Source organism: Salmo salar, chromosome ssa09 (genome assembly GCF_905237065.1).
Source record: "Salmo salar chromosome ssa09, Ssal_v3.1, whole genome shotgun sequence".
Lineage (NCBI taxonomy): Eukaryota > Metazoa > Chordata > Actinopteri > Salmoniformes > Salmonidae > Salmo > Salmo salar.
This window is the reverse complement of record NC_059450.1, coordinates 28,915,364-28,927,623: the sequence shown is the minus strand read 5'-3', so window position 1 is coordinate 28,927,623 and position 12,260 is coordinate 28,915,364.

The window sequence follows — 12,260 nt, the reverse complement described above, 5'->3', positions numbered from 1 at the left end:
TTTAGAATTCTCATGAACGCGCTTCTCAGTCTCACTGTTCCCAGGCTGACCACTCACAAACAGTACTTCGCCCAGAGACTGCAGACACCCCATTACACTTTCTGGCGCCTTCTGAGAGCCAATGGAAGCCTTAGAAAATGTCATGTTACAGCAGAGATGCTGTATTTTCGATAGAGATGCAACTGAAGGACAACAAATTGTCAGACAAGGCACTTCCTGTATGGAATCTTCTCAGGTTTTGGCCTGCCATATGAGTTCTGTTATACTCACAGACACCATTCAAACAGTTTTAGAAACTTTAGAGTGTTTTCTATCCAAATCTACTAATTATATGCATATTCTCATTTCTGGGCAAGAGTAGTAACCAGTTTAAATCGGGTACGTTTTTTATCCGGCCGTGCAAATACTGCCCCCTTGCCCCAACAAGTTAAAACCCCACTTCTCTTACACTTTTTGAACCATATATATGTTTATAATATACAATAATATTGTGGACTCTACATGGAAAATACACTGGATTTTATTCACGTCTCCATCGCAACCACAAATCTGTTGCTTTGTGGGTGGAATTTCAACCACATGATTACAGTATGTCATCATTGTAACCAGTGCTGTGTGTAAGTTTACTATGCAAACAATTTGGAATTTCAAACACATTGTTTCTTATAAAAACCAGAAGTAAAGCAATTGGTCTTTCCTCAACTCTTAGCCAAAAGAGACTGGCATGCATAATATTAATATTAGCCCTCATATTACAATGAAGAGCAAGTACTGGGACAGCTGCAGCTTTACTAGGTCCTTCGTTGTAGCATATACCTGGACAATAATCAAGATAAGATAAAACTAGAGCCTGCAGGACTTTCTGTGGAGTGTGGTGTCAAAAACGCAGAGCATCTCTTTATTACGGCCAGACCTCTCCCCATCTTTACAACCATTGAATCTATATGTTTTGACCATGACAGTTTAGAATCTAAGGTAACACCAAGTAATTTAGTCTCCTTAACTTGTTTAATAACCACACCAGATTCAGCTGAGGTCTAAAACTTAGGGAATGATTTGTACCAAATACAATACTCTTAGTTTTAGAGATGTTCAGGACCAGTTTATTACTGGCCACCCATTCCAAAACAGACAACTCTTTAAAGGGTTTCAGTGACTTCCTTAGCTGTGGTTGCTGATATGGTTGAATGAATCATCAGCAGACATGGACACACATGCTTTATTTAATGCCAGTGGTAGGTCATTGGTAAAAATAAAGAGTAGAGGGCCTAGAGAGCTGCCCTGCGGAACACCACACTTCACATGTTTGACATTAAAAAAGCTTCCATTAAAGAAAATCATCTGAGTTCTATCAGATAGATAGCTCTGAATCCATGATATGGCAGAGGTTGAAAAGCCATAAAACATACATTTTCTCAAGCACTATCAGGTTTGAAGGTAAGACCCCAGGTGCAGATGGTGTCGAAGTAACAAACGTTTATTAAATTGAACATGGGCAGAAAAAGGTACAGGACGGCAGGCAGGCTCAGGGAAAGCAGAAAAATAGGGAAATAGGAACTATAGACAAGACAGGAGCAAGGGAAAAGCAGGAGACAAAGGGCCATGAGACGTGGATTTAACTCTGGACACATGAAAGGTAGGATGTATACGAAGGGTCTGGAGCAACAGAAGACAAACAGCAGAGGGGCTAATGATTTTGGAGATGGGAAACGGGGGGGGAGAGTTTGCGGGATTCCACCCGGAGGGGTAGATCCCGGGTGGACAGCCATACCCGCTGCCCGAGACAATACTGGGAAGCCGGGGTCCGGTGGCGATCCGCATGTCATCGATACCTGGATGTGGTCTTGATGGGGGCTGGGCTCTCCACCAGGTACAACGACAGTGGCGGACAAACATCTGGGCAGAAGAAATGCCAACCTCTTCTTTCTGCTCAGGGAAGAGTGGGGGCTGATACCCCAGGGAACACTCAAAGGGAGATCGGCTGGTGGTAGAGCAAGGAAGGGTGTTGCGGGCGTATTCGACCCACACCAGCTTCTGGCTCCAGGTGGTGGGGTTGGCGGAGACCAGGCAGCACAGAGTAGTCTCTAGGTCCTGGTTGGCTCGCCCCGACTGGCCATTGGACTGGGGGTGAAGCCCGGAGGACAGACTAGCCGATGACCCAATGAGGGTGCAGAACACTTTCCAGAATGAGAACTGAGGACTGGTAGTCCATGGATCCAGAAGATGTGCTGCAACATGAGCTGGGCCGTCTCTTTGGCAGAGGGTAGTTTGGGAAGAGGAAGGAAGTGGGCTGCTTTGGAAAACCGATCTACCACTGTCAAGATGGCAGTGTTGCCATCAGATGGGGGAAGACCCGTGACAAAGTCCAGGGAGATATGAGACCAGGGACGGTTTGTTGAGGAGTCTTGTTTTGTGCACAAACTGTGGAAGCGGCAACGAATGCGTAGACATCAGGGACCATGGTAGACCTCCAAAAGCGTTGTCGCATAAAAGCCAGGGTCCGACGGGAGCCTGGGTGGCAGGCCAGTCTGGAGGAGTGGGCCCTGGAGCGGACCACGTCAGCCACAAACATCAGGTTGTCTGGACCACCCCCGGGGGTTCGGCTGGTAACACTGCACCTCCCGTACCGGGATGCACGGGCACAGGGTCTTGTCCTTCTGCGCCGGCGGGAGAGGACAAAGAACGGATAAATCCTGCAGCTAGGGAGTCCCCAATGTAGGTCTCCATAGCCTTGATCTCCGGTCCCAACAGCGAGTACAGTCGTCCCCGGGGCAGAGTGGTGCTAGGGAGACGGTCAATCCCGCAGTCATATGGTCGGTGCAGCAGAAGCGAAGTGGCCCGGGCCTTGTTGAACTCCTCCCAAATGTCCTGGTATTCCGCGGGAATGGCGGAGAGGTCCGGGGCACCTTCCAAGCCCCCAGGAAGAGGTTGCCCTGACTTCAGACAATGGGTGTGGCAGAACAGACTCCAGCCCATGATTGCACCAGTAGACCAGTTGATGAGGGGATTGTGTCGTTGGAGCCAGGAGAATCTCAAAACCATGGGAATCTGAGGAGACTTAATAAGCAGAAATTGAATAGTCTCACTGTGATTCCCTGACACCAATAGGTTGATGGGAGTGTTAATTATGAGTGACCCGGCCTATAGAGCAATCGTCCAGCGCTCTAACATCCATGGGAATGGAGAGGGGCTGAGTGGGGATGTTCAGCTCGGAAGCCAGGGTAGCATCCTAAAAGCTCTCATCGGCTCCAGAGTCTATGAGGACCCGAAGAGATTTAGCCTGGTTTCCCCACAGGAGAATGGCATGAAAAGGAGTGCAAGCAAGGGAAGCAGAAAAGTTCTCCATATGGCCCACCAGAATACTCGCTCCTACCAGTGAGCCTGTTCTTTTAAAGGACAAGAGGACCCTAAGTGACCAAGAGTCCCACAATACAGACAACTCTTTGTGTTGATACTGTATTGCCAGTTCCCCTGGCGACAGCCCAGCTCTGCCTAGTTTACATAGCCTCGCGAAGTGGCGACTCAGCCATCTTTGGCTACTGTTGGGGGAGGTCGGGAAGTCGGGGACGACTCCGAGGCAAGGTGGAATTCCTGGACGTGCAAGCGAAATTGAATTTCCTCTCCCTCCGTCGTTCCCGTAACCGCCCATCGATTCGGATGTTCAAAGCGATGAGGGAATCGAGATCCGTAGGTAACTCCCGAGCAGCAAGCTCGTCCTTGACCTCCGCCGAGACGCCGTGCAGGAACATGTCGAACAGCGCTTCCTGGTTCCAAGCACTCTGCTGCCAACGTGTGGAAATCCACTGCATAGTCTGCCACACTGCGGGAGTCCTGCAGAAGCTGGATTAGCTTCCGGGCAACTTCTGTCCCGGAGAACGGTGCATCAAAAACCTTCTTCACCTCTCCCACGAACCCCACCAGGCTAACGCATATGACCGGCAGTTGTTCACCATACAGCAGTAGCCCAGACATCAGCGTGATGAGGTAGGCTATCTTGGAGCTATCCAAGGAGAAGGAGGGCTCGAAGCTCAAAGATGAGGGCACACTGAGCTAGAAACGCCCGACAGGTGCTCGGCTCTCCATTGAAGCGTTCCGGGGGAGGTAAGCGTGGCTCCCGAGAAGGTGGAGTGAACGATGAGACGGTGCTGCTAACAGCCGAGTTACTGAGGGGCTGTGGGGTTACCACCATGGTAGGCTGCCTCCCAGACAACCCGCGGAATTGCTCCAGCAAAATGGCCACTGCCCGGTCATGGCATTCAGCCAACATTTGGACCCCCTCCATAAGGCCACGAAGCAGTTCCTCGTGCCTACTGATGGTGGCTCCTTGGGAGGAGATGACGTTGCACAGCTGGCCCGGGTCTGCTGGGTCAGTCATGGCCAGTTCGTACTATCAGGTTTGAAGGTAAGACCCAGGTGCAGACAGTGTCGAAGTAACAAAAGTTTATTAAATCGAACACGGGCAGGCAAAGGTAGAGGACTGCAGGCAGGCTCAGGTCAGGCAGAGATCGGTAATCCAGAGTAGTGGGGCAAAGGTACAGGATGGCAGACAGGGTCAAGGTCAGGGCAGGCAGAAAGGTCAAACCAGGAACTATAGCCAAGACAGGAGCAAGGGGAAACCCGCTGGTAGGTATGATGACCAAAACGAACTGGCAACAGACAAACAGAACACAGGTATAAATACACAGGGGATAATGGGTAAGATGGGCGACACCTGGAGAGGGGTGGAGACAATCACAAAGACAGGTGAGACAGATCAGGGTGTGACAACAACAGGTTATGGTCAATAATGTCAAAGGCTGCACTGAAATCTAACAGTACAGCTCCCACAATCTTCTTGTTATCAATTTATTTCAACCAATCAGTCATTTGTCTCAGTGCAGTACATGTTGATTGCCCTTCTCTAAAAGCATGCTGAAAGTCTGTTATTAATTTGTTAACAAAGAAGTAGCATTGTATTTGGTCGAACACCATTTTTTCCAAGAGCTTGCTAAGAGCTGGCAGCAAGCTGATAGGTCCGCTGTTAGAAGCAGTAAAGGCTACTTTACAACTCTTGGGTAGTGGAATGACTTTGGCTCCCCACCAGGCCTGAGGACAAAGACTTTCCTCTAGGCTTAGATTAAAGATATGACAGATAGAGTGGCTAAAGTCAGCTACCTGGTAGCTTTCCATCTAAGTTGTCAATGCCAGGAGGTTTGTCATTATTGATCGATAACAATAATTTCCCCACCTCTCCCACACTACCTTTACAAAATTCAAACTTGCAATGCTTTTCTTCCATTATTATTATTTTTTATACATTTGTTGTTGGCATTTCCTGCCTAAGTATCTCCACAATATTTTTAACACCATCCACATAAGAGTCACAGCTAAATCTATACACCATTTTAGGCCCATCTTTTGGGACTTTCTTGGATATAGCCACTACATTGTGATCACTGCATCCAATGGGTACAGATACAACTTTAGAACAAAGTTCTACAGTATTAGTAAAAATGTGATCAATATATGTGGATGATCTTGTTCCTGTAGTGTTTGTAAACACCCTGATAGGTTGATTAATAACCTGAGCAAGATTTCAGGCACTGGTTACAGCAAGAACCATCCTCTTGAGTGGACAATTTGATGAAAACCAGTCAATATTCAGGTTCCCAAGAAAGTAGACCTCTGTTTGAATCAAATACTGTACACTATCAAGCATTTCACACATATTTAGATACTGACTGTTAGCACTTGATGGCCTATAGCAAAACCCCAAAAGAAAAGGCTTTAGATGTGCCAGGTGAACCTGCAACCACAACACTTCGAATAACACTTGACATAAGATCTTCACTAAGAATTACAGGTATATGACTCTGAATATATACAGCAACACCTCCCTCATAAGCATAACTGTCTCTTCCATAGATTTAATATCCTTGTATTGCTACTGCTGTATCAAATTAATTATCTAAGTGAGTCTCAGAAATGCCTAATATATTAATTATCTGATGTCAGCAAATTATTGATTTGATTAACCTTATTTCTGAGGCTACATATATTAATATGGGCTATTTTCATCCCTTTCCTGGGTAGCTTATCAGAGAGACATACAATGGAAAATAGCAAACAAAGCAAGAAAAAAATATATACATTCATCAGCCCATTAATCAGTTGATGTGTGTGTGTGTGTGTGTCTGTGTGTGTGTGTGTGTGTGTGTGTGTGTGTGTGTGTGTGTGTGTGTGTGTGTGTGTGTGTGTGTGTGTGTGTGTGTGTGTGTGTGTGTGTGTGTGTGTGTGTGTGTGTGAGGGGTTTAAGCTACGAACCATAGGCTTGGCTCTCTCATCTCTTCTAGGTTTTTGGAAGGGAGGGTGGACAATGAGCCTGTCATGTAAGAAATGTCCCCACGCACTCTGGCATGGGGACATTTCTTACATTTCTTACGTGATCGTAAAGTCACTGGTTCGGGTCCCTGAGCCGGTTAGTTGAAAAATCTGTCCATGTGCCCTTGAGCAAGGCACTTATCCCGAATTGCTCCAGGGTCACCGTTAATAATGGATGATCCCTGGTCGTGACCCCACTCTCCGAGGGTGTCTCAGGGGGGGTGGGATATGCAAAAACAAAACAAAAAATAGCCAATTCACATATAATACACATTTGTACATGTGTGAAATAGGAGAAATGTAAGCACCCACCCAATTATTATTAAATGATTGAAAGTGCAGTAATAACTAATTTAAATGACAACTAAACCAAAAAGATGACATTTTTATATTATAATTTGGTTGTGCTTTTATACTGAACAAAAATATAAACGCAACATGTAAAGTGTTGTCCTATGTTTCATGAGCTGAAATAAAAGACCCCAGAAATTTTCCATATGCACAAAAAGTTTATTTCTCTTAAATTGTGTGAACAAATGTGTTTACATCCCTGTTAGTGAGCATTTCTCCTTTGCCAAGATAATCCATCCACCTGACAGGTGTGGCATATCAAGAAACTGATTAAAAAGAATTATCATTACACAGGTGCACCTTGTGCCGGGGACAATAAAAGGCCACTCTAAAATGTACAGTTTTGTCACACAACACAATGCCACAGATGTCTCAAGTTGAGGGAGCGTACCATTGGCATGCTGACTGCAGGAATGTCCATCAGAGCTGTTGCCAGATAATTGAATGTTAATTTCTATACCATAAGCCTCCTCCAACGTCATTTTTGAGAATTTGTCAGCAACCGGCCTCACAACCGCAGACCTTGTGTAACCATGCCAGCCCAGGACCTCCACATCCGGCTTCTTCAACTGCAAGAGTTTCTGAGACCTGCCAACTGGACAGCTGATGAAACTGAGGACTTTTTCTGTCTGTAATAAACCCATTTTGTGGGGAAAAAATAATTCTGATTTGCTGGGCCAGGCTCCCCAGTGGGTGGACCTGGTTCCTAAGTGGGTGGCCTATGCCCTCCCAGGTCCACCCTTGGCTGCGCCCGTGCCCAGTCATGTGAAATCCATAGATTAGGGTCTAATGAATTTATTTCAATTGACTGATTTCCTTATATGAACTGTAACTCAGTAAAATCCCTGAAATTGTTGCATGTTGCGTTTATATGTTTATTCAGGACATCTAAAAGTATGTTTACTGCTAAATGTTAGCATATTCTACAATATTCACAAAGTTGACTTCCTTGTCTGTCTTTGTGATGTCACTGTTAAGAAAATGTAACCTGATTAATCAGTACCATGTTGATGTTGTTGATGTTGTTTTGAGCCGGTTGCTATGGTACCCGTGCTTGATATGAAAGAGGAACATTGTATGCCAGAGGATAAAATGTAGAGATCATGTAAAACTCTTATTGTGTTAACAATGTTTTTAGCAAAGCAACACCTCAAAAAACGCTACCTAACTCAATATCACAGCGTTTCCCAAACTCGGTCCTCGGGACTCCAAGGCATGTTTTGGTTTTTGCCGTAACACTACACAGCTGATTCAAATCATCAAAGCTTAATGATTAGTTGATTATTTGAATCAGCTGTGTAGTGCTAGGGCAAAAAAACAAAACGTGCACCACTTGGGGTCTTGGCTGCCCTGTGCATACTGCTGCGCCAAACTCTGTTACCGCCGCCCGTACCCACTCCGCCGCAAGCTATTCCAGGTTGTGAAAACCGGTCTGGCGTACATGCAAACTTCAGTCCCCTGGCCAGCGGGACCTGAGGAGACGACTCTGCTATGACCCCACACGCAATTCAGGTGTGTGAGTGTGTGAGTGAATTCTGCCTGTAGAGTGCATTTGTTGACACTGATATCACACACAGGTGTTGCTGTTCCACTTGGCAGCGTTCTGCTTTTCCTCTCCATTTCTGAGTGTTCCTTCCCAGGGCGTGATCGGCCACGGGCACCAGTTCTTCCACTTCCTCGGGTGTCCCTGACGAGTGAGCACGTGGAGTGCCGCCTCCTGATGGCAGCCATGTCATTTCCTGTACAGTGTTCTGTAGCACGCTGACAGCTGTGGTCAGGAGGAGATGGGTGAAGAGGAGGCTGAGGAAGGAGGATGTGGGAGGGAAGAGAGGATGGAAGGAGGTAGAGAGCAGAGGAAGAAAGGGTAAAAGAGGAAGGATACAGAGATTTGGAATTTGTAATACATTGCAAGGCCTTCCTACGATGACTTGATATCTAACTTTAAGCCATTGATGATCATCGGCTTACATGCTGACCACACCGTGCCATCGCATGTTGATTTTATCCACCCACACCAGACGCGATCAGGACACGAAGGTTGACTATCAAAACAAACTCTGAACCAACTATATTTATTTGGGGACAGGTCAAAAAGCATTAAACATTTATGGCAAATTATCTAGCTAGCTTGCTGTGGCTAGCTAAATTTGTCCTGGGATATAAACATTGGGTTGTTATTTTACCTGAAATGCACAAGGTCCTCTACTCTGACAATTAATCCACAGATAAAAGGGTAAACTGAGTTTGCTTCTAGTAATCTCTCTTCCTTTAGACTTCCTTTTCTTGGGACTTTATGTGGCAGTTGTCAACCAACCTTAAGGTGCATTACCACCAACAACTGGACTGGAGTGTGGACCTCAGTTCATCTTTCAATCACCCACATGGGTATATGCTCCTAAAAACCAATGAGATGGGAGAGGCAGGACTTGCAGCGAGTCAAGCGTCACAAATAGAACCAAGTTCTATTTTAGCACCTGGCTATGCAGATGCTCATTGACGTGCGCGAGCAGTGTGGGTGCAATGATTGAATAACATGTATGTGTACATTTATTTTGCAACGTGATTGGTGTGGTCAGCATGTTAGAAAATGTTGATGGTTGTTTAATTTGTAGTGTGCACCTTTGGCCACAGGGAGGCAGTGTGTCATTACTATCTACTGCAGGGAGCGGTGTGAAGCAAATATAAATACTTTTTCACCAAGAACAATGATTCTGTGACTACACTGGGCACAGCCAGAAGAGGACAGGCTACCCCTCGGTTTATTCCTATGTTCCTGCCTGTCTAGGGAGTTTGTATTAGCCACTGTGCAATGCTTGCTCTTTGTGGTTTTAGGCTGGGTATCTGTAAAGCACTTTGTGACAACTGTTGATGTAAAAAGGGCTTTATAAAATACATTTGATTGATTAGCTATGTTTCTCCTCCACAACATTCTAGCTTCGCCTCAAACACACAGCCACTGTATTTACCTCTCACATAATGGCACACTAACACTAGATGGGTCAGCTGCAAAGTCAGAACTGTCTATATTGTAAAAATTCATGAAAGCTTCTTGGTCTTAATTTAAGGTTAGGCATTAGGATTAGCAGTGTGGTTAAGGTTAGGGTTAAGATTGAGGTTAGGTTTAAAATCAGATTTTATGACTGGAGCTGCCTACAGGTCAAGAAATGCCAACCTGCACACTGTATTCATCTCTTACATAATGACACTGGGCTTTTACTGCTTTATAAGATGTAAGTACTTTTCACTGCTGTAAGCACAGTGCAACAACACTTAATAAACTCGTTGCACTGTTTTAAGAGTAAGACTTTCCCAGTAATAAAAAAACACTAATGTAAGGGTTGAATGTAAAGTGTTTCATAAAATTACAAAAATCTGTGCAGGTCTTAACATACAAAATATTCATAAACTTAACATAATAAAGTTGAGCTCTGGTAGTTGTGATTCTGAAAGCTAAAGGCAGACATGTTAACTCTTATCAGGAAGGTGATACGGGTGAGAGAAAGGGATAAAGCATGCCAGAATATGACAAGTGTGTCACATTGAGTGAGAGAGAGTTGGGAATGAGGAAGTAAAATTCAAAAGTTACTTGCTGCTGAGTGACACATGGAATCAGATATCAGTGAGAAGCGAACAGACAAAGTTACTGTGACAGACAGACAAAGAGAAGTGGTGGCTGTAGTGTACCATATACAAATAAAACCAGATTTTATTAGTCACATGCGCCGAATACAACAGGTGTAGAATAGGTTTTGTCATGCCCTTTTCACAACTGTCTTGGTGTGCTTGGACCATGTTTGTTGGTGATGTGGACACCAAGGACCTTGAAGCTCTCAACCTGCTCCACTACAGCCCCGTCGATGAGAATGGGGGCATGCTCGCTCCTCCTTTTCCTATAGTCCACAATCATCTCCTTTGACTTGATCACGTTGAGGGAGAGGTTGTTTTCCTGGCACCACATTGCCAGGTCTCTGACCTGCGGCCTTGTGAATGTTGACTTGTTTAAAGGTCTTACTCACATCGGCTGCGGAGAGCGTGATCACACAGTCGTCCGGAACAGCTGGTGCTCTCATGCATGTTTCAGTGTTATTTACCTCAAAGCGAGCATAGAAGTAGTTTAGCTCATCTGGTAGGCTTGTGTCACTGGGCAGCTCTCGGCTGTGCTTCCCTTTATAGTCTGTAATAGTTTGCAAGCCCTGACACATCCGACGAGCGTCGGAGCCGGTGTAGTACGATTCGATCTTAGTCCTGTATTGACACTTTGCCTGTTTGATGGTTCATCCCAGGGCATAGCGGGATTTCTTAGAAGCTTCCCTGTTAGAGTCCCGCTTCTTGAAAGCAGCAGCTAACCTTTAGCTCAGTGCAGATGTTGCCTGTAATCCATGGCTTCTGGTTGGGGTATGTACGTACGGTCACTGTGGGGACAACGTCAGCGATGCGCTTATTGATGAAGCCAATGACTGATGTGGCGTACTCCTCAATGCCATAGGAAGAACATATTCCATTCTGTGCTAGCAAAACAGTCCTGTAGCTTAGCATCTGCTTCATCTGACCACTTTTTTATTGACTGAGTCACTGGTGCTTCCTGCTTTAATTTTTGCTTGTATGCAGGAATCGGGACGATAGAATTATGGTCAGATTTGCAAAATGGATGGCGAGGGAGAGCTTTGTACGTGTCTGTGTGGACTAAAGGTGGTCTAGAGTTTTTTTTTCCCCACTCTGGTTGCACATTTAGTATGCTGAAATTTGGTAAAACAGATTTAAGTTTCCCTGCATTAAAGTCCATGGCCACTAGGAGCGCCACCTCTGGATGAGCGTTTTCCTGTTTGCGTAATGCGGAATACAGCTCATTGAGTGCGTTCTTAGTGCCAGCATTGGACTGTGGTGGTATATAGACAGCTACGAAAAATACAGATAGCGTATCTCATGATAAGCTGTAGACCACACTACCTCAGGCGAGCAAAACCTTGAGACTTCCTTTGATATTGTGCACCAGCTGTTGTTTACATATGCATAGTCCGCCACCCCTCGTCTTACCAGACGCCGCCGTTCTATCCTGCCGATACAGCGTATAACCAGCCAGCTGTATGTTGATAATGTCATCGTTCAGCCACTACTCCGTGAAGCATAAGATATTTGTTTTAAATGTCCCGTTGGTAGTTTAATCTTCCTCGTAGGTCGGCGATTTTATTTTCCAATGATTGCACGTTAGCTAGAAGAATGGAATTCGCCTACGAATTCTCAGAAGGCAGTCCGACCTCCGTCCTCTTTCTCCATCATCTCTTCACACAACTTACGGGGATTTGGGCCTGTTCCCGGGAAAACAGTACGTCGTTCATGTCGGGCTCGTCGGACTCGTTAAAGGAAATAAAGCTTCTGCCGTTTGACATTGACATGACACATTTGGGTGAGGTGTCGCTCTGTTGACCGTCTGTGACAAGGTCAGAGGTCAAGCGGTCTGACCCTGCAAAAGGTTTTTAATCTTTGTAATAATTTCTCTTCACCTGTTCGTTTTTTTACGTGTGTGTGCTTGTGGACCTTGTGTGAATACT